Raw genomic sequence first — 27,386 nt, forward strand, 5'->3', positions numbered from 1 at the left:
GATCCAATGATAAGTTTCCCTGTCTGCAGTCCATCCATTTTCTCATCTCACCATGCTGACTTTGCTGAGTTTTGGAGAATGAAGGGAAAGATATGGGTTAATGCTTAGGGAAGCTCTATGAGAGACATCTGTAACAGCTGCAGGAGACGGAAATGATGGTGTTGTGACCTTCAGAGCAGCCCAGGGTAACGGTGCCTGATGGTGAAACACTTATGACCCTTAAATTGTCTGGGATGGGAAATATAGTAAAAGGCAGCCCTTCCTATCAGTCCAGCTAGGTGGAGGACTGGCTAACTGTTTGAATATTAAAGAGAAGGCATCTGAGGATGGGATTATTGACAGCATTTGGGTCACATGAGATCTCTTATTTGTTGAAGGCTTACTATGTGTCAGGCACTGTGCTGTGCTCCTCACCTGTTGCATCTTTCTGTCTTCCCAGGAAAAAAAATAGAAAAATGTACTGAAGCAAATGATAGTTCTTATCCTTTGTTACCATGGCTGCACTATTAATCACCACTCCATGGCCACACATTAATAATTATGTGGCTTTGGTTTTCATTTTATAATTAAAAAAAAAATCCAATGTGGTAGGCAGAATAATGGCTTCCAAAGATGTCCACATCCTGATCCCTGGAGCCTGTGACCATGTTACTTTACATGGCAAGAGACTTTGCAGATATGACTAAGACAGGGAGATTTTCCTGGAGTATCTGGGTTGGCCCAGTCCAATCACATGAGTCCTTCAAAGTGGATAAGGAAGGCAAGAGAGTTCATCAGAGAGATTCAATGATGGGAGAAGAGGCCAGAGAGATAAGACCTGACAAAGACTTAACTGCCTTTCTGACTTCGGAGACAAAGAGGGCTATAAGCCAAAGAGTGCACATGGATTTAGAAGCTGGGAATGAGCCCCAGCCAACAGCCAGCAAGGAAAAAGGATCTTCAGTCCTATAACCCCAAGAAACTGAAGTCTGTCAATAATCTAGGTGAGCAAGAATATCGATGCTCCTGTAAGCCTCCAAAAAGGAACTCAGCCTTGCCAGACTTTGGTTTTAGCTTAGTGAGACCCGCTTGGCACTTCTGACCCATAAAGCTGTAAGATAAAAATAATTTTGTGTTTCAAGATGCTAAGTTTGTGGTAATTTGTTACAACAATTATTGAAAAGCAATGCATCCACTGTATCTTGAATGAAAGCTATGACCCATGCCTCTTTACCTCTGGCTCCCAGTACTTTGCATGGAATTGACATTTAGTTTGAATAAATATTGGGTGATGAAAGTAAGATAAAAGGGAGGGAGAGTAAGAAATAGTATGTTAGTTCCTGGACCCCTAGTCCAACTTGTGTATGTGGACTCTGCCCCATACCAACAAACAATTCTCAGGAAGTGTGTGAGAATTCAACTCAGTTCAACTCAATTCTGACACTATCTACCTGGAGATAGCATCAGATTCCAAAAATAAAGGGTGCATTCTCACAGGACCACCCTCCACTTCAGGTTCCAATCACAAGCTCAGATTCTTACCTGTACTTCTGACCAAATGTCTATAAATCAGAGGTTCCCCTGGCCCCCACCTTGGACTCACTTAATTTGCTAGAACTCAGGAAACCCATTTACTCACTAGATCACTGATTTATTACAAAGGATATTAAATAATACAAATCAACAGCCTGATGAAGAGGTATATATGGTGAGTCCCAAACAAAGGAGCTTCTGTCCTCATGGAGCTTGGGCCTGGCACGGTGGCACAAGGAAACATTCTGATTCCCCAACCAGGAAGTTCTCTCAACCCCCTCCTTTTGGGTTTTTATAGAGGCTTCATTACATAGGCATGACTGAGTTAACTAGTTGCTCATTGATGACCCTTCAATATCCAGCCCCTTTCACCTCCCAGAAATCAAGGAGTGGGACTGAAAATTCCAAACCTCTAATCATGGTTGGTTCTTCTGGCAACCAGCCCCATCCTTAGGTGCTTTCCAAAAGTCACTGCAGTAACATAAACCCAGTTGTGTAAAAAGGGGGTTGTTATGAGTAACAAGACACCCATTTTACCTTTATGGCTTTGAAGCATTTTCAGAAACTGAAGACAAGAGACCAAATAATATAACAAAAGATGCTCCCACTGCTGTTATTGCTCAGAAAATTCTGAGGGTTTGGGGAGCTATGAGCCAGGAACTGAATGAAGACCACATACACACATATGAGAAATGTATTCTGGTCATCTGAAGGACCATATGCATATAGTAAATCAAAGTATCACGGGGAGACATAAGTCTTCATTTTTCACAAATATTTTTGGAAAAGTGAAAGAGAACTTTCACAATTAGCCAGGAATCAACAAGGGGTATGGAATTGGTGAGATGGAAGAGGGGTACAATGGAAGGCCAACATGTTGCAGCTCATGTTAGGGGAGCCTTATCACGTTGTACTTCAGAGTGGATGACAACATTCAAGCATGCCTCAACAGTTCACGACTTCTTTCCCCTCTACCATGCTACCCTTTGTCAAAAACCATACGTAATAGACTTCCAGAATTGCTATTCTTTCATTCCAAATCTAAGTCATAGTTTTAGTGCATTGTTGGTTTGCACAGTTTATCCTCAGCACTAGTGTTAGTAGTACAAAATTAACACTTGTTGTAATCTTACAAATGAGCAGTGAATGTCACCACGTGTGTATTTCTTTGTATGCCCACTGTGACCACCCTAGATCAAATCCTTAATATTTGTTTTCAACTTGTGAAATATATCACAACTACTTAAGGGTATATAAAATATAGCTACACTGTTTAATAACAAAATAAACTCAGATATACATGCAGTTAAAGAAATAGTGTTGCCAAAACCTCAGAAAGACCCTCCCTCCTCAGTCATATGCTCTTTTCCCCAGAGGTAAATAATATCTTGAACTTTATTATCATTCCCTTACCATCCCTTATATGTTTCCCACATTTTTATGCATTCCTAAACAAAAATATGGTTGTTTTATATGTTTGTGAAATTATAAAAATTCACAATTCACAAGAGAATTTATACATGTATACACATACAACTATATATATAAATGTGTATATATAATAAACAAGATAATAAGTAAAATTCCCACAAGAGAATCTATGTTCAGGCACATGAATATATAAATATATTTTTAAAAATATACACACACACACATTAACAAATATATAAAATTCTCTTGTGAATTATTTTTCCCAGTCAAATTATGTTTTGGTGGTATTTACATGTTGATGGAGCTTTAGTTCACTCGTTGTCATTGCTCTTTATGAATATGCTACAGTGCATTTATTCTACTGTTAATGAATATTTGAGAGGTTTCCAGGATTTTACTAATATAAATAATACTGCGGCAAACATTCATATGCATGTTTTCTGGTGCATATGTGAAGTTTCTTTAGGGACTATACCAAGGAGCAGAATCACTGGGCCATGAGCTCTACCAGGTAATGCCAAATTGTTTTCCAAAATGCTTACACCGATTTCATTCTTATTGCTTTTCCAGTTAAAAAGATTCTTAAATAGTGCTTCTGACTCCAGTTTTTTTCTAAATCCATCTATCGTGTCCACTATCATTAATTTGGTCTTCCTAAAAATGCTACTTTCAGCATGTTTTCCTTACATTCTAAATGCTAATTTTACTCGAGAATTTACTGTAGCAACTTATTGTCTACATCAACAAATCCAAAGTCTTTTGATATCTTTTTGATGGTCTTGACACTCACCACTTCTTAATGAAAAATCTGTGCTAAAAAGGTGGATCTTTGTAGTTTTTTCTCCTTAATGTATGTTCTTTTTGCCCTTGAGGTTTTCCTCCTAAAATCTACCTGTGCAGAATCCATCCCTTTCCTCTCTACTTCCTAAGTACTACCCATTTTTCAAAGCACATTGATGTCCTCCTTTTCTATGATACCTTTCCTGGCTATTTCCATTTCCATTCCCTGAATTCTCCCAGTACGAAGAGTATGTTATTCTGTCATTCATCAACACACAATTTGGGGGTTCATATTTTATGAATTCATGATGTATACAAGGGGAAAACACCAGGGACCTAAGAAAGTTAATATGCACATCAATTTTTCATCATTCTTCAAGCAGAGACTGGATGACAATTTGCCATGGGTGCTTGAAGAGGCAGTCAAGGGTTACTCGGTAAGTTGGGCCTGATCAACCCCACTACGCCCTTCCAATTATGATTCTTTAGGTCTGTGACTTGCCATGAGAGCTCTGACTAGAGAGCCCTCTTCATTCTGATCCCAACCTTCCTCTCCTCCTTTATTTTTCACCAGACACTGCTAGGTCTCTTTGCTCTAGAGACCTTTGGTCCTCTTCTCATCCTCAAACTCACTCTTCCTGCCTGTTTCCAAGTCTTTGCTTGGGTACCTCCCTCTATGTGCAGGACCTCAACATTCCACTCTGTTGGGCTAGGTGCTCTCCATCCTTTGAGAACTGTCTAGGAAACCTTTGCAGGGAATTTTAACTTACTAAGATTCTCTTCCTTCAAAAAATTTTTGGTGCTCAACATATATTGCCTTATATAGTTAGCTATCTTCTTACGTATAAACATCAAAATCAGGAGCCATGACTTAAACTCAGCTGAACAGACCAAGAACACTGCTGCTATTCAAAGCCTAGTTTTTGACTGACAGATGATGGATACTGCTGAAATCACTGATTATGGTTTCTATTTTGGTTTTATAGATGGCAGATACATTTTGCATTAAAAGAAGATTATATTTCCTATGCTGTATTTTCTCACATCAGCAAGATTTATGCTTGAATTCTTAACTGGAATATTGTTTTGTGGTGGTTATTTTTGTTGTGTTTTGTTTTATTCGTTGCCAGTCTACTAGTATTAAATACAGAATGAAAATCAGGATTTGGGACACATACAATCCATGGCTGTTGCAGGACTTTTGTGTGTATCCACAGTAGGAATACTTGGCATCTATGATATTTCAATATGCTATAGATCTCCTATATCTGACCTAACCTTTAAGCTTTTTGAACATTTTGTATTGTTAGTTTCTTTGTGTTAGACCTAATAAAGACCTGCTTCTAATGCAAGGTGGTTTGACCTAGGATTCTGAAAAATTGCATGTTAGTTTTCAAATCTTAGTATTTTTTGTTGCATAAATTTTCTTTTAAGCCTAGCCTTATTTAAATGCTAATGTCAGTTTTCATTCAGCCAGTTTCTTGTTCTCCTCTATATATCCTCATGGCTGATCTGAGAATGGATATTCCATTCACTTCAAAGGAAACATCACGCTTGGATCCTCTCCACAGGGGTTCTCAGACTAAGACAAGAAATGATCCCAATAGCTTTTTTCTCCTGCATTTGTGAAGAAAATAAAATAAAAGGAAAGATTTCCCAATGCATTTAACATTCTAAGTAATTGCATCAGTACCATATTTGGAGCATTCATACACTATTGCTAATTCACAATCTTAAAGAGCCTTTTTAACACTGGGACATTAAAGGTATGTCGGTATGGTAGACTATTCTAGTGTACCTATTACTTTCAAACAAACAGTATACCATGTTATTACTCTCATGTGCATATGTTAGGATTGATCTCATGCTGTGTAAGATAATTGACTACATGATAGATAGATATACTTTGCATGCAAAGGATATTTTAAAGGGGGAATAAAATATATTACCTTAATGTGGTCATATTTAGTAGCTAGTTTTTAAATGTCCAATAGGTGTTTTTTAAGTGTTCAGTGGTTTGTAAATTGCAATTAATCCTTTCTTAATCTGCTATTGTGGCTCTTATAATCCTCTTTTTCTGTTTTTATTGGAAGCCTTAGAAATGCAAGATTTAGAGCTCATCAGTTTGCAGATAGGAAATGATGACTTAAATTGCCAGTATTTTTTATTATCAAAAATAAGAGACATTTTCCCTTAGGTTAATATTCGTGATGAAAACCTTTATTCTTTTCCAATATTGATGTGACTTAAGACTGATTAGGTATAAGCACACTTATCTGAGTTGCAAAAATAGCAATGAACATTACTATTAGTTGATTTTTCTTTATAATTCGTCAGCCACTTTCAAAGCCATTACTTCATGAATTGGCAACTCACAAAAATCTTTTGACCTGAAATTAATTTTGTGATCTCCTCTACATGAGAGAACTCCAGGTTAGATAAATTAAAACAAAAAGCAAAAAACAAAAAACTCATCCAGGGGCTTAGAGAGCTGGAAAAAAATGGTTCTGGGATTCTGACTCTGGTTTCTATTCCTCCTAACCCCAAAGTCTTGGCTACACACTGCTGCCTGCAAATGGTAGATGACTATTCAAAGGGGAAGATTTTGAATCTTGCTTTTTATTCTAATAGCTACTTTATGTAATGGAGTCTCTTTCCCTATGTTTTAGGTGAAGAAGTGGCATGTTTTATAATAAAAATACAGTTTATTAAAGAATAAAATTTAATGCAGAGTATTGTCTACTGAGCATTTAATCTGTAACAAAAATAGATAATCATAATAATTGTATTAGGTGTTTGAATAATCATGCCAAAGGAATACTGTTATGGACATTCTTTTTCTCTCTCTCCTGGGAAAATCTGGCTTAATAGGTTCTTGTAAGTAACCATAAAGCCATATTTTTATAATGAACTTATCATCTGACTCATATCAATATAAAAGTGTTACTACCATCTCCCTTTGAATTTTCATGGAAGTTTGAGATTAGAAAAAAAACCCCACCATTTCTCTGATGCCTTATTGATATCTTTGTTTTATATCCGTATTAGATGTACTCTTTTATCTGCATCTTACTTTATACACTAGAGATCAAACTAGAACTATTTCTTCTTTCTCCTTTCTGGGGCTAGATGCTGTTTAAAAAGGTAAATTAACTAATTCATGGATGAATTATTAGTCTTTGTACATTTACAGAGTGGTAAAGAAATTTCAACCAAGTGTCTACAGGGATAATTCATTCATCCCTCCATTCTTTATCCAACAAATATTTATTGACTACCTACTACATTCTAGTTACTGTTCTAGCAGGATGGAAACACTAGTTGAACCAGAGAAGCAAAAGATTTGTTCCAACAGAGCAGTGCTGTCAAGAATGTGGTCCCTAGAATCCTGAGAGTCTCTTACCTTTTCAGGGGGTCCATGAAGTCAAAACTTCTTTAATAATAGTACTAAGACAGGGGGCGCCTGGGTGGCTCAGTTCGTTAAGCATCCGACTTCGGCTCAGGTCACGATCTCACTGTCTGGAGTTCGAGCCCCGCGTCGGGCTCTGTGCTGACTGCTCAGAGCCTGGAGCCTGTTTCAGATTCTGTGTCTCCCTCTCTCTCTGACCCTCCCCTGTTCATGCCCTGTCTCTCTCTGTCTCAAAAATAAATAAACGTTTTTAAAAAAAAAAATTTAAAAAAAATAATAGTACTAAGACATTATTTACCTTTTTTACTGTGTTCCATTTGTAGTGATGGCACAAAAGAAATCATGGGTAAAACTGCTGGTGCCTTAATATGAATCAAGGCACCAAATTGTATGAATAATATTTTTTTATAGCCATACACTTACATTATAAAAATTTTAATGCCAACTTTACTTAAGAATGTCACAGATGTAGCAGTAAAAATAACTCTTACATTTGCTACTTGAATACCCATTTTTTTCATGTTCTGTGTCACCAAATGCAAAGTACTCATGAAGCCGTTCTGCGTACTCAAATACTATTGTTATGAGGAAAAGCACTGGGGCAATTGTTGAAGTTGTGAGCTAATATAGCTGCGTCTCCACGCAACACCATTTTTACTTGAAAAGAAATTACTGGCAGAGAAAATGTAGTTATTTAGACTTAGGTATTTGGCAGATATTTTCTGGAAAATGAACAATGCAGGCCTGTGATTTCAAGGAAAATAAATAACAATATTTGTTGCCAGTAATAAATACCAGACGTTGAAGCAAAATTAGAATTTTGGAAAACTTGTATTTTCCAGTGCTTAAAGATTTTTCTTAAAGGTCAGTGATGATGTTAGCAAACGTACTTTTTTATGTTGCACAATAAAATAGGGAAGATTTGGATAACTCAGTGAACCGACATTTTTCACATGACCATCCATGATGTTATTGAATCATTCTTCAATAAGGGTTAACTTAAAATGCAAGATAGACCAGTTAATTTTAATGGGAAGAGTTGTAGTGTGGAGTGTTTTATACCTGTTGATTAGATCATTTTGACAGATTATGCTATTAAATTCTTCCTTATTTGTGCTGATTTTTATGTTTCCTTATTCTATTAACTATTGAAAGAAGAGTATTGAAGTCTCCAACTATTGTCACAGATTTGTCTATTTCTCCTGCAACATTTTTTTTTTCATCTGACTACTTTGCATCCTGCCTAAATCTGTGAGACAACAAATTATCTTATTGTTATACCACTTTCAGTTGCATTCCTATCACTAACAATAAACTTGACTGAAGTCCTAGATTATAGAGAAGGTCCAACCAGTCATTCCTTGATAGCATTATTTCTCAAACTAGGGTCTACAGACATATTTTCAGAATGTCCAGAAACAATATACAAATTTTAAAATGTTCATTTACATTTCAATTCTAACTTTAAATAATTTATGTAAAAATAGTCTTGTTTATCTGGATGACCCTCTAATTGAGGACTGCCATGCAATTTCATTGCTTTTGTCACAAGTCATTTTTGTGAGCTAAAGATAAAGAATTAATGATGGTTGTAATAAAAGAGCATGCTCTGGAGCCCAACTGCCTGTGTTTGAATCCTGGCAATAGCTCTGAAAATTTATTCTGACTTTTAGTTGCTAGTGTCCTTGTCTGTAAAATAGACAAAATGATAACTACCAACCTCACTAGGTTAGCGTGAATATTAAAGGAGTTGATATGAGTAGAGATCTTAGAATATCGTCTGCCATACAGTAAATGCTCAAAAATGCTCTATTCTTTTGATTATATAAATTATGTTTTTGAGCCAAGTGAAGAGCATGTGACATCAGGTATGCTATAGGTTTTACTGTAACTCCAATAGAGAAAAATGGTAGAAGAAATGACTTACATATGTACAATAGGATGTGTGAATAAGAATGCTCAGAGAAGCATTGTTCTTGATAGTGAAGATATAGGAAATAACCCGTTACCCACAAATAAAAAGGTGGCTGGATAAACTGCTACATATTCACACAATAGAATGTGATATAGTAGTTAAAGTGAATAAAGCGCGGCACCATGCAGGAATACAATATGGATGGATATTAGAAATATAATATCAAAGGAAAAAATGTTTCCAAATATCATATTTCTCCTATGAAATTAAAAACAATAAAAATAAAATATGTACTTTTTAGAAATATATAATCCTTCTTATACATTTATAAAATTATGTATATGACATAAAACCATCTTTTAAAAGGCAAAAATGATCGTAAGTACAGAATTTAGGATGATGGTTACCACAGGCATAGGAGCCTAGGGAATAGAATAGGAGGTCGTATTGTCAGTGTAAGCTATTGTCAGGATCCTAAGTTTTTGTTTCTGTGTTTGTTGTTGTGTTTTACTGTTTCATACATATTATTTTATTTAATCTTCACAACAACTCTATCAGGTCAGTACTGTTTTTATCCTGACTAACTTATTTATTTATTTATTTATTTTTAATTTATATCCAAGTTAGCATATAATGCACTAATGATTTCAGGAGTAGATTCCTGTGATTCACCCCTTATGTATACATCCTCATTTTTTAAAGTGAGAACTAAGCTATTGGGTGATGGAGAAAAAATTTAAAGAAAAAAGATCTGACTAGAATCTGCTTTCTTTTCCTCTGAAAGCCAGCGGGAAATTTGGAAGTAATGTAGATCAGCCCTCCTCTTTCTACAAGTGAGGAATTGAGGGTCAAAGAGGGCCAGTTGTGTGCCTGAAGAAATAAAGCCTGAGGTAAGGGGAGAGTAGGAATTAAAACGTCTACCCTAATGTGTGGTCACTATCACCGTCCTTTTCAGGATCCTGAGTTTTATTTTGAGCGATGGGTTTACTGTCGTTTGTAACACTACAAAAATTAACCAGCTAACTAAGTGTAAGAGGACTATTAATGGATTAATGATGACAATGTGCGCTGAACTATAGATGATGATTTATCTAATTTTGTGCACCTGAGTTCCAATGAGAGCATGAGAGAGAAGACTGTGTTACACATGGGACATGATAGCACACACATACTGACAAGCCTTGCTGCTAGAGCAGTGAGTATTGTATTCATGTTAGAAATATCCAGCAAATATCACCTGTCACATTAAATCAGTGTTAAGAATTAGAATTTTGTTTTTTGTTTATGTAGTTTGTAATTTTAAATTTCAATTTAATAGTTGTCCAAAGGCTTATGCAATGAATTTCCACCTAGATTTTAGTTTATATTTACATCATATTAAAGATAGTTTAAGTAATCATTGAAGAGTCCCTGAAATTATTTTTACTTCAGAAGGATTCTGTTCGTTATTCACCTTTAAGAGGCACTGCACTGTATTCTCAATGGTTCCTTTCTCAGAGTTCTTTATTCCAGAGGATCTCACAATGAAATCCGGGGGGTGGCTGAGAGATGCTGAAACGTTTTTACAGTTTTGCCACACAAAGTATAAAAGACCCCACAATCCGTGAGGTTAAATTACAAGACAGATATTTGCCTTTATCACTTTTGCTCAGAAGCAGGTAGTGTTTTCCAGTATCTATATGACATGTGATATCACAAGCGACTAACTGTAGAAGCAGATAAGAGAAGCAAGAATTTACATTTAATTTTGACTATTAAATCAGACATTAAACACATTGGCCAAAATGCAAACAATGGCTTTCTTCTCACTGAATTTCTTTCACTGTGGAAAATGTAGGGTATTTTGTTCTCATAAATATATTATTGTTACCATGTAGTGGGTTTACAACCATTATGTTTTTTAATTTTTTTAACGTTTATTTATTTTTGAGACAGAGAGAGACAGAGCATGAACGGGGGAGGGGCAGAGAGAGAGGGAGACACAGAATCGGAAGCAGGCTCCAGGCTCCGAGCCATCAGCCCAGAGCCGGAGGCAGGGCTCGAACTCACGGACCGCGAGATCGTGACCTGAGTCGAAGTGGGACGCTTAACCAACTGAGCCACCCAGGCGCCCCAAACGCCCATTATTTTTAAATGAATTAATAAATATTTGAAAATTTTGTTTTACTTTCTAATACAAAAAATATCAGTAGCTATTATTTACATAAACCAAAAAGGTCTTTGGGATTTTTAAGAGTATGGAGGGAAACAGAGACCAAAACCTTCGAGAACTACTGCTTTAACCTATAACCTCTCATTTTTATATTCTCACTAGGACTACACTAAAATTCATACGACATGAAATACTGTCATCTCTCACACTATATTGAGCAGCTGGGAATTTATACGTAACTGACAAGTAACAGGGGAAGCACAGAAGGTTGTCAAGGTGACAGGCTCATGAGAAGCAGGAGGCAGACTCCTGGTTGAGAGGAAGTAGGTGAGCAGGTTTACCCTATTGGATAGGTAGATGATTAAAAACCTGTGGAATTTCTGGAGGAATAAGCTCAGAGTTTTTACATGAATGGCATAAAAGAATGTCAAAGGCAGAAGGAGAGGGGGAAACGAGAGTATGTGGTCATGGGTATTTGCTTTTTGATCGTCAAGTCACCAAGCTTTCCATGGCCTGCTGAGGGATGTCTAGATGGTGGAAGGGCTCTGGTCAGTGTCAGTTTGCCTGCAGGCCCAGGACATTGAAAGTAGGGTGGCATTTTTAAAATCTGTGCAAATATACACAAAAACATACACTAAATGAAGGATGCTCAGATATCTGTCACATACATACAATTACTTCCCATAAGCTCCTGGAAAAAACTGCATTTACTAGATAATCTCTATTTCAATATTTGATGAAAAATGCAATATCTGGTTCCTTTTTTTGGCATTCATGTCACTGCAGTGAGATGAACCATATTTAGGCATTAATAAATGTGTCTCAGCCTTTGCTTAAATCCCATGAGGATATGAATCTGAATAATAAACTCAACAAAAACACATTTTTAAAGGACATTGTACCATGTGAGGAGGGTTGAATAAGGAAATCTGTGAAATATATGTATTTTTATGTATTTTATACATAATACATAATTATACATAATACATTTTTATGTATTTTATATGTAAATATAAATATATATCATATAATATTAGCTTAAAGCTTTTTATTTCATGAAACTAGTTAGCAACATCATCATTCCAGGCCCTGCCATGCTTTTTGTTCCTTCAACTTTATTGTTGCCTCAGACAAAAAAAGACATTGTTCATTTTATGAAAACTTGGAATATGTTTACACCCAGACATTGTTCTTCATGTAATTGACATATTACTTCTAACTTGAAAGAATTTTTTAATTGTTTGCTTATATGTATGTATTTTTGAGAGAGAGACAGAGAACTGAGAAGGGATAGAGACAGAGGGAGACAGAGAATCCCAAGAAGCATCCATCTGTTAGCGCAGAGACCGATGTGGAGCTGGAACCTTGAGATCATGACCTGAATCAAAGTTGCACACTCGACCTACTGAGCCACCCAGGCACCCCCTAAGTCAGAAATTTTATTTTATTTCATTTTAAGTTTACTTATTTATTTTGAGAGAAAGAGAGAGAGGCAGAGAGAGAGAGAGAGAGAGAGAGAGAATCCCAAGCAGGCTCCACACTGTCAGCACAGAGCCCAATGCAGGACTCAAACTCACAAACTGTGAGATCATGAGCTGAGCCAAAACCAAGAGTTGGTTGCTTAACTGACTGAGCCACCCAAATGCCCCTACCTCAGCAATTTTAAAAAGAAATTCTGTTCTCTTAGGTACTTCATCAGTAAACTCTGGCTACCTTTATCATGTTTTATGTAAATGTTTCACAAAGATACTTGTTCTAAGCATATAAATAGCATCCACATAATTTATGGCAGGATATCTGAGGTCATGGCATGTGGAAAGCTTTGCCACTTTTCTCTGTCCTTAACTCAGTCTGTCATTCTGTTTAATTTGGTATTTTAGAAAAAATGTGCCAATGTTTCAATTTTTTTCCTTTTTCTTTTCTGAGGTACACAATTACAGAAATTATCTTATTTCAACAGAAACACTGCTGGCAACAAGAAAGCATGAAAATCTTCAAAGATCTCTTTTAAGGATTAAAATTATCCGATAAATTCCTGCAGGCTTAAGAATGCTTCATGATTTTTTTCTGGACACTCCTTACCTTTGCCCTCTATTCTTCCCTCAACCACCTCCCAATCCTAATAGCTCATCCTATATTTTATTGCTTCTAGCAGAAAGAAAATACTGCTGAGATCCAGGCTCTCTATCCATCAGGGCACAGTTCTCTTAAATTGATGTGCTGAGCTACTAATATTAAGGGGAGAAACAAACTGATTTTAAAAAGTCAATAAAATACAAACTGTATGAATTCAAAAGCAGTATTTAGGATTTCTATATTGTAACATATTTTTGCATCTGCTCAAGTAAGGTACAGCAGAAGAAGTTGAGTGGTGTTGGAATGAGCTAAAGAAGATGTAATACTTGTCATCTCTTATATGGGCCATATATCAGAACAATTTTTTTTGTGCAGCAGCTAATATGGTAATATTCACAGTTTTACTTTAAAATACACTTAAAGGAAAACAAAAACAATTGTATGAAAACAATTGGGAAATGAGATATTTTAAAAATATTCGATATTACATTATAATAACCCATCCAATAAAATGCTTTACTTTCTGTCTCTTGTTTATATATATTTTATATTCTAGTCTCATAAGCTCAATTTAGGTGGATGCCCTTGATAGCTACTGTCTTGATATTATACATTTCCCTAATTATTTGAAAAAGAAAAATACTTTCACTTAGACAAAAAATTCAGTTGGTCCTGGAATGTTTATGTTCAAAGATACTGACAGTTTCATCAGCAACTTGTTCCTGCCTGGGTGCAACTCATTTTACATATTATGCATCAAAAGTCTGGATCATCTTTTATTTTTATCAAGAAAATTCATTTATTTTCTGTGGTGTTGACTGTAATCTCTCCTCCTTTATTCATGACTTTATCCATTTGGGTCCTCTCTTTTGTTTTTGAGAAATCTGGCTAGGGGTTTATTAGTTTTGCTTATTCTTTCAAAAAACCAGCTCTTAGTTTCATTGATCTGTTCTACTGTTTTTTTGGATTCTATATCATTTATTTCTGCTCTAATCTTTATTATTTCCCTTCTCCTGCTGGCTTTACACTTTATTTGCTGACCCTTTTCTAGCTCCTTTAGGTGTAAGATTAGGTTGTATATTTGGGACCTTTCTTGCTTCTTGAGATAGGCCTGAACTGCAATGTATTTTCCTCTTAAGACTGCCTTTACTGCATCCCAAAGGGTTTGGACTATCATGTTTTCATTGCATTTTCTTCCATGTATTTTTTAATTTCTTCTTTAATTTCCTGGTTAACACATTGATTCTTTCATAGGACGTTCTTTAACTCCCATGTATTTGAGGCCTTTCCAAAGTTTTTCTTGTGGTAGATTCCAAGTTTCATAGCGTTGTGATCTGAAAATATGCATGATATGATCTCAATCTTTTTGTACCTGTTGAGGGCTGATTTGTGACCCAATATGTGATCTATTCTGGATAATGTTCCATGTGCACTCAAAAAGAATATGTTTTTTGCTGCTTTAGAATGAAATATTCTGAATATATTTGTTAAGTCCATTTGGTCCAATGTGTCATTCAGAGCCATTGTTTCTTTGTTGATTTTCTGCTTAGATGATCTGTTCATTGTTGTAAATGGAGTATTAAAGTCTCCTACAATTATGGTATTATTATCAATAAGTTTTCTTATTTTTGTGATTAATTGATTTATATATTTGGGTGCGCTCAAGTTGAGAGCATAAATACTTGTGATTGTTAGCTCTTCTTGATGGATAGACCCCTTAATTATGATATAATGCTTTTGTTCACCTCTTGTTACAGTCTTTGTTTTAAAATCTAGTTTGTCTGATAAGAGTCCAGGACCAGATGGCTTCCCAAGGGAGTTCTACCAGACGTTTAAAGCAGAGATAATACCTATCCTTCTCAACCTATTCCAGAAAATAGAAAGGGAAGGAAAACTTCCAGACTCATTCTATGAAGCCAGTATTACTTTGATTCCTAAACCAGACAGACACCCGGTAAAAAAAGAGAACTACAGGCCAATATCCCTGATGAATATAGATGCAAAAATTCTCAATAAGATACTAGCAAATCAAATTCAACAGCTTATAAAAAGAATTATTCACCATGATCAAGTGGGATTCATTCCTGGGATGAAGGACTAGTTCAACATTTGCAAATCAATCAATGTGATACATCACATTAATAAAAGAAAAGATAAGAACCATATGATCCTGTCAATCAATGCAGAAAAGGCATTTGACAAAATTCAGCAACTTTCTTAATAAAAGCCCTCGAGAAAGTTGGGATAGAATGAACATACTTAAAGATCATAAAAGCCATTTATGAAAAGCCCACAGCTAACATCATCCTCAATGGGGAAAAACTGAGAGCTTTTCCTCTGAGATCAGGAACACGACAGGGATGCCACTCTCACCGCTGTTGTTTAACATAGTGCTGGAAGTTCTAGCATCAGCAATCAGACAACAAAAGGAAATCAAAGGCATCAAAATAGGCAAAGATGAAGTTAAGCTTTCACTTTTTGCAGATGACATGATATTATACATGGAAAATCCGACAGACTCCACCAGAAGTCTGCTAGAACTGATACATGAATTCAGCAAAGTTGCAGGATACAAAATCAATGTACAGAAATCAGTTGCATTCTTATACACTAACAATGAAGCAACAGAAAGACAAATAAAGAAACTGATCCCATTCACAATTGCACCAAGAAGCATAAAATACCTAGGAATAAATCTAACCAAAGATGTAAAAGATCTGTATGCTGAAAACTATAGAAAGCTTATGAAGGAAATTGAAGAAGATATAAAGAAATGGAAAAACATTCCATGCTCATGGATTGGAAGAAGAAATATTGTCAAAATGTCAATACTGCCCAAAGCTATCTACACATTCAATGCAATCCCAATCAAAATTGCACCAGCATTCTTCTCGAAGCTAGAACAAGCAATCCTAAAATTCATATGGAACCACAAAAGGCCCCGAATAGCCAAAGTAATTTTGAAGAAGACCAAAGCAGGAGGCATCACAATCCCAGACTTTAGCCTCTACTACAAAGCTGTCATCATCAAGACAGCATGGTATTGGCACAAAAACAGTCACATAGACCAATGGAATAGAATAGAAACCCCAGAACTAGACCCACAAACATATGGCCAACTCATCTTTGACAAAGCAGGAAAGAACATCCAATGGAAAAAAGACAGTCTCTTTAACAAATGGTGCTGGGAGAACTGGACAGCAACATGCAGAAGATTGAAACTAGACCACTTTCTCACACCATTCACAAAAATAAACTCAAAATGGATAAAGGACCTGAATGTGAGATAGGAAATCATCAAAACTCTAGAGGAAAAAGCAGGAAAAGACCTCTCTGACCTCAGCTGTAGCAATTTCTTACTTGACACATCCCCAAAGGCAAGGGAATTAAAAGCAAAAATGAACTACTGGGGACTTTATGAAGATAAAAAGCTTCTGCACAGCAAAGGAAACAACCAACAAAACTAAAAGGCAACCAACAGAATGGGAAAAGATATTTGCAAATGACATATCAGACAAAGGGCTAGTATCCAAAATCTATAAAGAGCTCACCAAACTCCACACCCAAAAAACAAATGATCCAGTGAAGAAATGGGCAGAAAACATGAATAGACACTTCTCTAAAGAAGACTTCCGGATGGCCAACAGGCACATGAAAAGATGCTCAACGTCACTCCTCATCAGGGAAATACAAATCAAAACCACACTCAGATATCACCTCACGCCAGTCAGAGTGGCCAAAATGAACAAATCAGGAGACTATAGATGCTGGCGAGGATGTGGAGAAATGGGAACCCTCTTGCACTGTTGGTGAGAATGCAAATTGGTGCAGCCACTCTGGAAAACAGTGTGGAGGTTCCTCAGAAAATTAAAAATAGATCTACCCTATGACCCAGCAGTAGCACTGCTAGGAATTTACCCAAGGGATACTCAAGTACTGATGCATAGGGGCACTTGTACCCCAATGTTTAAAGCAGCACTCTCAACAATAGCTAAATTATGGAAAGAGCCTAAATGTCCATCAACTGATGAATGGATAAAGAAATTGTGGTTTATACACAATGGAGTACTACGTGGCAATGAGAAAGAATGAAATATGGCCCTTTGTAGCAACATGGATGGAACTGGAGAGTGTGATGCTAAGTGAAATAAGCCATACAGAGAAAGACAGATACCATATGTTTTCACTCTTATGTGGATCCTGAGAAACTTAACAGAAACCCGTGGGGGAGGGGAAGGAAAAAAAAAAGAGGTTAGAGTGGGAGAGAACCAAAGCATAAGAGACTGTTAAAAACTGAGAACAAACTGAGGGTTGATGGGGGGTGGGAGGGATGGGAGGGTGGGTGATGGGTATTTAGGAGGGCACCTGTTGGGATGAGCACTGGGTGTTGTATGGAAACCAATTTGACAATAAATTTCATATATTGAAAAAAAATTTAAAAAATCTAGTTTGTCTGATATAAGTATAGCTACTTCAGCTTTCTTCTGACCTCCATTAGCATGATAGATGGTTCCCCGTCCCCTCACTTTCAACCTGTAGGGTTCCTCAGGTCTAAAATGAGTCTCTTCTAGACAGCATATAGATGGATCTTGTTATTTTATCCATTCTGATACCCTATGTCTTTTGTTTGGGGCATTTAGTCCATTTACACTCAGAGTGATTATTTAAAGTATGAATTTAGTGCCATTGTGTTATCCATAGATTTCATGTTTGTGGTGATGTTCTCTGGTCATTTGTAGTCTCTTTTGATTTCTACTCACAGAGTCCCCCTTAGAATTTCTTGCAGGGCTGGCTTAGTTGTCATGAACTCTTAGTTTTTGTTTGTCTGAGAAGTCTTTAACTGTCCTTTTTTCTATTCTGAATGACAGCCTCGATAGATAAAGGATTCTTGGCCTCCTATTTTTCATATTCAGAGTATTGAATATTTCCTGCCACTTCCTTCTGGCCTGCCAAGTTTCAGTGGACAGGTCTGCTACTACCCTTGTGGGTCTACCCTGTTAGTTTAAGAACATTTTGTCCCTAGCTGCTTTCAGAATTCTCTCTTTATCTTTGTATTTTGCAAGTTTTACTATGATATGTTGTGTTGTTGACCTGCTTTTGTTGATTTAAAAGGGAGTTCTCTAGGCCTCTTGGACTTGGATACCTGTTTCCTTCCCCAGAATAGGGAACTTCTCCACTATAATTTGTTCAAATGAACCTCCTGCGCCTTTTTCTCACTCTTCTGGGAATCCTATGATAAGGGTATTGTTTTGTTTCATCCCCTTGTCATCTAGTAATTCCTTTTCCCTCTTTTTTCCAGCTTCATTATTTTCCATAATTTTATTTTCTATCTCATCTAGTTTCTCCTCTGCTTCTCCCATCCTTGCTGTCACTGTATTGGCTGTGTTGGCTCAGTCAGTCTTGCTCCAGTAACTAACCATTTGCCAGGCACGGAAGGGTGATGTTTGGTTATAAGCTTGTCCTGCCTCCACTGGGAGCTGTTGTGCTGCTCTCTGAAGTCTCACCATGTTGGTGTTGAGGAGAAAAATGGTGTCAGTGTCACCCCACTTTCTCCACTGTGGACCAGGAATCTCAACCCATGCTGTTCAGGCAGCCCTCACAGAAGAGTGAGGGCAGTTGGCTTGCCCTGCACCACAGTTCTCCTGCTCCTTCTTCTTGGCGCTCAGCTGGGATTCAAAACCCCATGTCTTAAAAGGACCCAGCACTGTGTGGATTCTCTCCCCTGCTCACGAGTAGAGCCTGTCACCCTGCTGATGAAAGGCCTGTGGCCAGAACCTGCAGGGTCTTTTGTCCTTGGGGAGGCAATAAGCCCTCTTCCCAAAGTACTCCAGGAAAGGAAGCATTTTCTCCCAGTGTGCCTCGGAGATCACTACACCATGCTATGCACCCCTGGGCCAGCTCTCCCCCTCCCCAGGAGCACGCGCTGTGGCTCTGCTTTGGAGAAAGTCGTGCATTTTCAAAGCCTTGGAGTTTCAGCTCCAAAGGCTGTTTGCACAAGTCCGTGGTCCAGAGAGGTTTTCCTCTTGTGCTAACTCCATGCCATATTTTCACAACCCCTCTCTCTTTCTCTCTTTTTTGTCTTTCCACAGAAAGGGTTCCCTTTCCTCTACAGCTCCACTGTTTTATCTCTCCCAACACACATATATACACCTCCGTCCTGCCAAGTTGTCTTTCTCCAGCTATGGAGATCCTTCTGCTGCTCCGCAGATCTATTTCATGGGTGTCCCAAGTGATTTGACCTAAATATAGCTGTGTTTGAGGGACAAGGAAAATCCAGGTCCCCTACTTTGCCATCTTAACTGCCCTTCCCAAGAAAATTCATTTATTTTGTATTAGCCAACATTCATCAAGAATTCCCTATAAGAGATGATTCATTTAGAAGATGCAGCTCTTAGTTAACTTAAGAGCCTGAAAAGGAAAGTACTATGGAGACTACTACTGTTTATTGATAGGGTTAAATAAAATGGTGACATGTTATGGTAACATAGTCTGTTCAATCAGACTTGGTAACATAACTTAGGTGTGCAAGAATATGTGTATAAAGAAAATGTAAGTGGTTTCACATGGTCTCTTGGTTTTTATTTATTATTTTTCTGCAAAAAATTTTAAATTAGGAGCCAATAACCCTCATGTTGATATTCCGAATGAACCCAAACCATACCTTTTCCTATAAATTGTATGAGTTGAGGTCTCTTATTTGCAGTGGTCTTTTTGATGCACTTTATTTTTAAAGTCTAATCTTTTCTATCTCATGGAATATAGTTGAGAGCTAAAACTTACCTTGCTTTAAATGGAAGAACCATTGCAATCTCAAAGTCAACCAACATTTATGTAGTACCTGTTAGTGAAAGGGATTGTTGTGGGGGTCGTGTAAGACACAAGGGCGAGATCACTGGAATTAGATGCTTACTCATAAAGCCTGGTTCAATCCTTAATATCGTAGGAATTTGGGCAAGTTATCGAACTTCTTTTCCCCTATTCCTCATTTGTAAAATGGAGCTAATAATAGAACCTATTTCTTAAGTTTGTGGTAAAGATTAAATGAGATAACACTTTGAAAGCAGACCATCGGATACATACATGACCACAATGCCATAGGCTGACTGTGTCCTCCAAAAATTCATATGTTGAAACCTAATCCCCAGTGTGATAGTATTTGGAGGTGGGGCCTTTGGAAGGTGATTAGATCATGAGGGCACTAATGGGATTATAAAAAAACCTTACTAAAACCCTTATTGGAAAACTTCAGAGAGCTCCCCTTCTCCTTCCTCCAGGTGAGGATATAGAGAAAAAAACCAGCCATCTATAAATCAAGAAGCAAGTCCTCACAGACACAGCATCTGCTGGCCCCTTGATCTTGGACTTTCCAACCTCCAGATCTGTAGAAATAAATTTCTGTTGTTTATAAGCTACCCAGTCTATGGCATTTTTGTTAAGCAGCCTAAAGGGATCAACACATGTAAGTATAAATTATAATAATAACGTATATGTAATTTTTGATATTATTATGAAAAAGGCAGATTTCTTACTTCCCAAGAGTTCAATCCCATGAAAGAGGCAGCCAAATATACAACTAACAAATATCCTACAAGTTGAGAATCATCTACATCAGAGGAAAAACAAATAAGTGCAATTAGAGACCTTCCCAATCCTGGGAAGGTCATCTGGAGGAAACGAAAGTTGGAAATGTGTTAAGGAATGGGTAGATAATTCATGGAAGGGAAGCAGAGGAAATGTACTCCAGGAACAAAGACTATAAATCAGGATAAGGAAAGAATTTACAGAACGTGGGCAAAAAATTTATGTAGGTAGAACACAGAGTGATTTTCATGGTAGAGTAGATATTCCTAGCCTCCATCTTGAGAAGAAAAGAAAAGAATACTCTGAAGGTGGTCCCTGGGAAGTCAAGAAAGCAAATACTTACGTCTTTGTATCCTGCTATCTTGGCCTCTTCCTGAGGGGGACATCTACCCAGATGTATGCTCCTGCATGCTGTTGGATTCTGTGTAGGTAGTCTAGGAAGCCAAGAAGATAGGACCCTGTAGTAGGCCATAAACTGAAGACGGGTCCATTGTATTGCAAATCAGATCCTCTGGTTACACATACCTCTTTGGAACTTTTTCTCTTTCATTATCCTCTAGCCCTCAGTAAAGTCATGTTTAAATATTTCAGACTTGTTTGGTGTGCTATGGGGTAGAAAGGGGGAAATCTACTTGTTCGTACAGGGCAAACATTATAGATGAAGCAGTGTTTTTTCCTATGTAGTGGAAAATGTAGAAGATTTAGTCTTGGAAGGAAGTAACATTCCTGCCTTCAGATCATAGAGGAATCAGAAAGAATAAGTTTCCAAGAAAATATCAAATGCTGGATATATACCAGAATGGGAATTTCCTTCAGAGGGCTTTGGTCGTCTGTGTGATTTAGGTAGAGGGCAAAATTATTTACTGAGAGTAAGGATGACAGGTGTGGATTAGGAGCCTTGAGATGCATTTTCAAACAGTTGCTGTGGCAAGTGCAATAGGGAATCAATTAGAGTTAAATAAAAGAATTGCTGAGTAGCACTTGGGGGCCCAGCTGAGGAATCTAATCCAATGCAATTAAAAAGAAAGAGAAAAAAGAGAGAGAGGACTCTATTCTTTATATTACTAACAAAGAAGGTGAAGACATAAGGGATGCTTTTTTGGAGGAGTTCAGTTTAAAACTAAAAGGAGGAAAATGTTATCAACAGTAATCAAGGATGATGTCAAAAAGGTATAATAACAGTATGGTTTCACTTGAGATCAAGCAGGGCACTTTACATGTTGGCAGTACATCTAAGTGAATTTTTAAAATAGGATAATCTAAAATAAACTGGCAAAGTCCATTGAACAAACAATTAAGTTACTTAATGGTCTGTGCCTTTGTTTAATTGGCTAATTTCTGAAGATACTCTACTGTAGGTTATAGGCAATTTTAAGAGGATAATAGATATAATGAAACAAGTAGAAGGAATATGAAAAAAATTAAATACAATTAACCAGTTGAGATATAAGTGTGATAATGAAAATCAGTCACAGAATTTAAAGGTGGAATAAAAGTTTTATACCTTATTGTTCCTATTAATTGTGTTTTCTTCTAAAATTTCAGAAGCAGTGCTGTGGACTGTGAGCATAACTGAATCCAAAGATATGGAAATAATCAGAAAACAATAGTCTACTTTACAGTTCCTACATGATTTCACTTATTAACCAGGTAACAGGAGCTATTCACCGCGCATAGGTTGTAGTGCTAACCTCATGAACTGATTTTGGAAGCAAGCCAGGCTTCATCTTTTGGAGATTCACAGATACTTTGTGGCATGGACTTGGAACAGGACTGGGAACTCTGCCATTGTTTATTCATTCACTGTAAGAACTAAAGGCACTGAAATTTTTAGCAGAGGCCGGCTAAAATAAAACCATCTTGGTAAAGAACAACCTAGCTGTTCATTTTCCAACTCTGATACAGAGCAAATCCCTTTGTAGAGAGGGGTTGGGGGGGAGGTCAAGAGAGTGGGACCTAGTAGACAGGGTGGAAGAGAATTAAAGGCTAATTTCTACTTCACATTTTTTTCCCAGGACTGGGAAATATTAAGGTTGTTTTATAATTCTTTTGCTGACATAAGAATTGCAGCAAGCATGTCTTTCAGTACATGTTGTTAAATTCTGCGTGTGATTTCTTTTACCATTTTAAAAGTCATGCTTGAATAAAAAATTATTCTTAATGAAGAAAAAGAATCATTTTTTTTCATTCCAGGTTTTGGCTTTATATATATAAAACACCTCATAAATGAAAATTACGACTAATATAAAAGTTGTGATTTAACCCAATTACATAGTGCTAGCCATGCACGGGCTTAACTTTTTGCAGGGTCGCTTCCGAAAGCTGTTTTTTTTTTTTTTTTCTTTCAAAGAATAACATCATCTCTATTTTAATGCTGTCAAATATGCATTTGACATTTCCCCTTACCAATATTTTGTTACAAAATGTTTTAAAAAAATATGGGAATGTTGAAAGGAAAAGTATGCAGCCAATATCCATATACTTACTTCCTCAATTCTGTAATTAGCATGTTGCTATTTTTGCTTTATTATGTACTCACTAATCTACCCGTCTTTCTATACATCTATTGTTCCATCTTTTTTTTTTTGAGCTCTGTATCTTCTTATAAAATAAGAATGGAATTATTACTATATGTATATATATTGAGACCAACCAGAAGGTGTGTAAAATATATTCTGTATTTTTCAGAGGATGTTTCTTGGAGAGGATTGTATTAGTTCCCTATTGCTGTAAAAATGTCCGTTTTGTTTAAAAATATCACACAAACTCGCAGGCTTAAAACAACATGAATTTATTAATCTTATGGTTCTGGAGGCAGAAATCTGAGATCTTACAGGCTGAATTTAAGGTGTCAGCAAAACTACATTCCTTCTGAAGGCTTTGAAGGAAAATGTTTCCTCATGTTTTTCAGCTTCTAAAACAATCTTTTCATTCCTTCCTCATTCTTCAAAGTACATCACTCCAACCTTTTCTTCCATCCTTAAATCTCTCCTGAACTCTGCCCCTCCTGCCTCCCTGTTATAAGGACCCTTATGACTACTCTGGCCCTACCCAGATAATCGAAGATAATCTCCCTATCTCAAGGGGTTTAATGTAATCACATCTGCGAAATCCCTTTTGTCATGTTGGGCCACATAGTTACCGACTCTGGGGTTCTGGATGTGGACATCTTTGAAAGACATTATTCGGCTTACCACAGAATAATGTTATGGTCTTTACTGCGTGCTTTACTATTAACATCCCTTAGTGCCTGGAGAAAACATACACTGATTTTAATGCTTTATTTATTTGCTTCATTCCATGAAATAAGTAATCCTCTTACCATATGAGACAAGAAAAGCATCAGTCACTTACCATTCTTCATGATCACAGAGTTGCACTGTTATTTTATGTACCAATGAAAAAGAAAAACACTGCCAATTAAATTGATTCAGTACCTAATGTAAGATGCATTTGGAGGTGATGAATGTTTAAACGTGATAATATGTGTCTCAAAATAGGTCAAATTATTTACAATTGGGGTTTCAGTGGACCACATGGCACAGAGATGGCCCAAGAAATTTCTTCCTGTTCCATTAACATATGACTATTATAAAATTCCTATTTCAAGTAGGAAAATTTGGTTCCATTAAAATGTGGCAATGAGAATACCTAAAATGACTTAGTGCTTGCAATGACTAAAATGTATGCATATTTCTGCTTTAAGTTATAGTTAGTAATTTCCTTTATTCCATACTCCTAAGTTATAGTTAATGATTACCTTTATTCCAGTATTCTGGATACTAAAAGTAAAAATACTAGTCCTGTTAAGGTCATGTCCTTTGAAGATGGACCTATTATTTTGTACCTCCCAGTGATAAAATGACAGTGCAATCATCTATAGTATACATTAGATACCTAAAGGGCACCAAAGTAATTAAGTCTACATTATTTAATTGGAGCTTCTACATCTCTGGGTTGACAGTTACTTCATAGCCAGGATGGATAGGAATGGAATGGAAACATAATTTTCTTTAACTAAACAAAGCAAATAGGCTGCATCTTGATGGTCCTTATCTGCATTCACCTTTATCATCTCAGGAGCAATTCTTTCAGCATACAGCACAAGCCCTTGTGTTTTCATTATTTTCTGCCAACAATCTCTCTTTCCTGGGAGAAACATCTAAAGTTAATAAAGATATAAAACCTATTTTCTTTGAGCTGTGTTTTTTTCAGATTTTTCAATATTCAGTTAAGAAAGGGCAAAAGTTGCAGACCACCTTAGAGGAATGCTGTTAGATCACTTTGATTTTTTTTTTTTTTTTCTTATATGGTACTCTCAACCTAGATTGTGGAAAGAAACCTTATATTGCTCAGCTAGGGTATGAAGCAATGATAATGCTTCTGAATTTCAGAAAATGCTGGAACAAAAAAGAAGATTCTCATCTCTCAGAGCTCTGCATTGTAGAGGGCTCCCACTCATTCCAGAATATGTCTCTGAAAATTTTTCTTGGCAGAAAGTATAGTTTAAGCCTCAGATTTTCTTATCTATTGTAGTGAGTGATGTGGTTGGAAATGTTGGTCTCAGAGTAAGGACCACCGGAAAATGCAACTTTGTTTCCTTGTGCAACCAAGAGGAAGGGAAATCAGAATGTTTAAGGTAGTGAGGGCTATATACAGTCTAATCCAAAACCCTTAATTTTACTGACTAAGGAACCATATCAGAACTGATGCTGTAGATCAATTTTCTCATTGGGTAGGGGGTAAACTCACAGTTATTACTTATTCATCTATTTACACAGTTCAATTTCTTTTAGGTTTTGGATATACAGAGCTAAGCTAATTTGTAACTCTAAATTCAGACTACCTAGAATTCAAGCCACCAAATGCACTGTGACGGGTTTTGTTTATTTATTTTACACTTTCTAGAGGAAAATGTCTGTTGCAGAAATTTCACTAGCTGAGAGCTATTTGCAGCAGTGTTGAAAGCATTTATTCTTTGGGACTGATATACAAATAACATCTATGAAAAATTATTCTTTTTCTCTCTGTCAGAATTTATTTGGACATGAGGTTAAAAAACATTATTTGGCCTGTGAAACTTCATAGTTTCAAATGCAAATAGCCTCCTTCTTACTAAAAAAACAAAAACAAAAACAGAAACAAAACCCTGTGTGTGTGTGTGTGTGTGTGTATATATATATATATATATATATATATATATATATATATATATTTCCCCAAGAGCTGGACTTCTGTGTCTAAGAAGTTCAGAACCTGAGCAAAAGAGAACCAGGCAGTCATGGTCTTTCTTGGGTTCCAGGTAATATATTGGTAAACCATTATACTTCCTGTTTTGATGGTAGAAATTCCTAGGAATTGTCTCTCACATTTTAACAGTGCGATACAAACAAGCTGAGATTTCTAGTTTAAACATTTTTGGGGGGAACCCTAGAATAGCATTTGCTAAACTTGTTGCTTCTCTACAATAAAATGTGGCCATAATATTCACATGTGAGTCACATTCACAAGAGACGCTGGAGCCAATTGAGACCACAAGTAAAGTAGTCTGTCTACAGTTTTGCTTTCTGCTGTTTCAGTTACCTGTGATCAAGTCAACCACAAGCAGGTGATCCTTCTGCCGGAAAGCATGCGATCCTTCAGCCGGAAAGCAGGCAATCCTTCTTTGATGAATCATCAGAAGGTCAGTAGTTTCCTAACTCTACATCACAATGCCTACATCACGTCACTTCATTTCATCATGGAGGCAACTTATTTTCTCACATCATCATAAGAAAGGTGAGTACAAGGGCACCTGGGTGGCTCAGTCAGTTAAGCTTCTGACTTTGGCTCAGGTCATGAACTCACGGTTTGTGAGCTCCAGCCCCACATGAGGCTCTGCGCTGATAGTGAGGAACGAGCTTTGGATTCTCTCCCTCCTTCTCTTTTTGCCCCTCCCCCACTTGCACTCGCCCTCTCCCCCTACCCCCTCTTAAAAATAAATGAACTTAAAAAAAAATTAAAAAAGAAAGGTGAGGGGCACCGGTCCGACTTCAGCTCAGGTCATGTTCTCATGGCCCATGCGAGCTTTGCGCGCGCCCTGTGCTGACAGATCAGACCCTGGAGCCTGCTTCGGATTCTGTGTCTTCTTCTCTCTCTGCCCCTCCCCTGCTTGCGCTCTGTCTCTCTCTCGCTCTCTCAAAAATAAATAAACATTAAAAAAAATTTTTAAAGGAAGATGAGTACACTACAATAAAATATTTTGAAAGAGACCACATTCACATAACTTTTATTATTGTGTATTGTTAATAATAGTTCTACTTTATATTATTGGTTATTATTGTTAATCTCTTACTGTGCCTAATTTATAAATTAAACTTTATCATAGGTATGTATGTGTAGTGAAAAAATACAGTATATACAGGGTTTAGTTCTGTGCTTGGTTTCAGGCATCCAGTGGGGGGTCTTGGAAAGAATCCCTGTGTGTAAGGTCAAGACTACTGCACTGCATTTCCAAATGCACATTGGATATTAAGTGCATGAGAGTATTG

The 27,386-nt window shown here is 36.8% G+C and overlaps 1 long non-coding RNA gene across 1 annotated transcript; it reads right to left on the reverse strand.

The window, feature by feature from the left end:
* On the reverse strand, positions 1–26,812 carry LOC132680150 (uncharacterized). The gene is made up of 4 exons (XR_009610544.3): positions 26,440–26,812; positions 21,200–21,290; positions 20,056–20,113; positions 1–64 (listed from the first exon to the last, which is right to left on the reverse strand). It is a non-coding gene; the product is annotated as an uncharacterized LOC132680150 (long non-coding RNA).
* Between the last annotated feature and the right edge of the window lie 574 nt (positions 26,813–27,386).

This window comes from Panthera onca, chromosome A1 (assembly GCF_046562875.1).
Source record: "Panthera onca isolate mPanOnc1 chromosome A1, mPanOnc1 haplotype 2, whole genome shotgun sequence".
Taxonomy (NCBI): Eukaryota; Metazoa; Chordata; class Mammalia; order Carnivora; family Felidae; genus Panthera; species Panthera onca.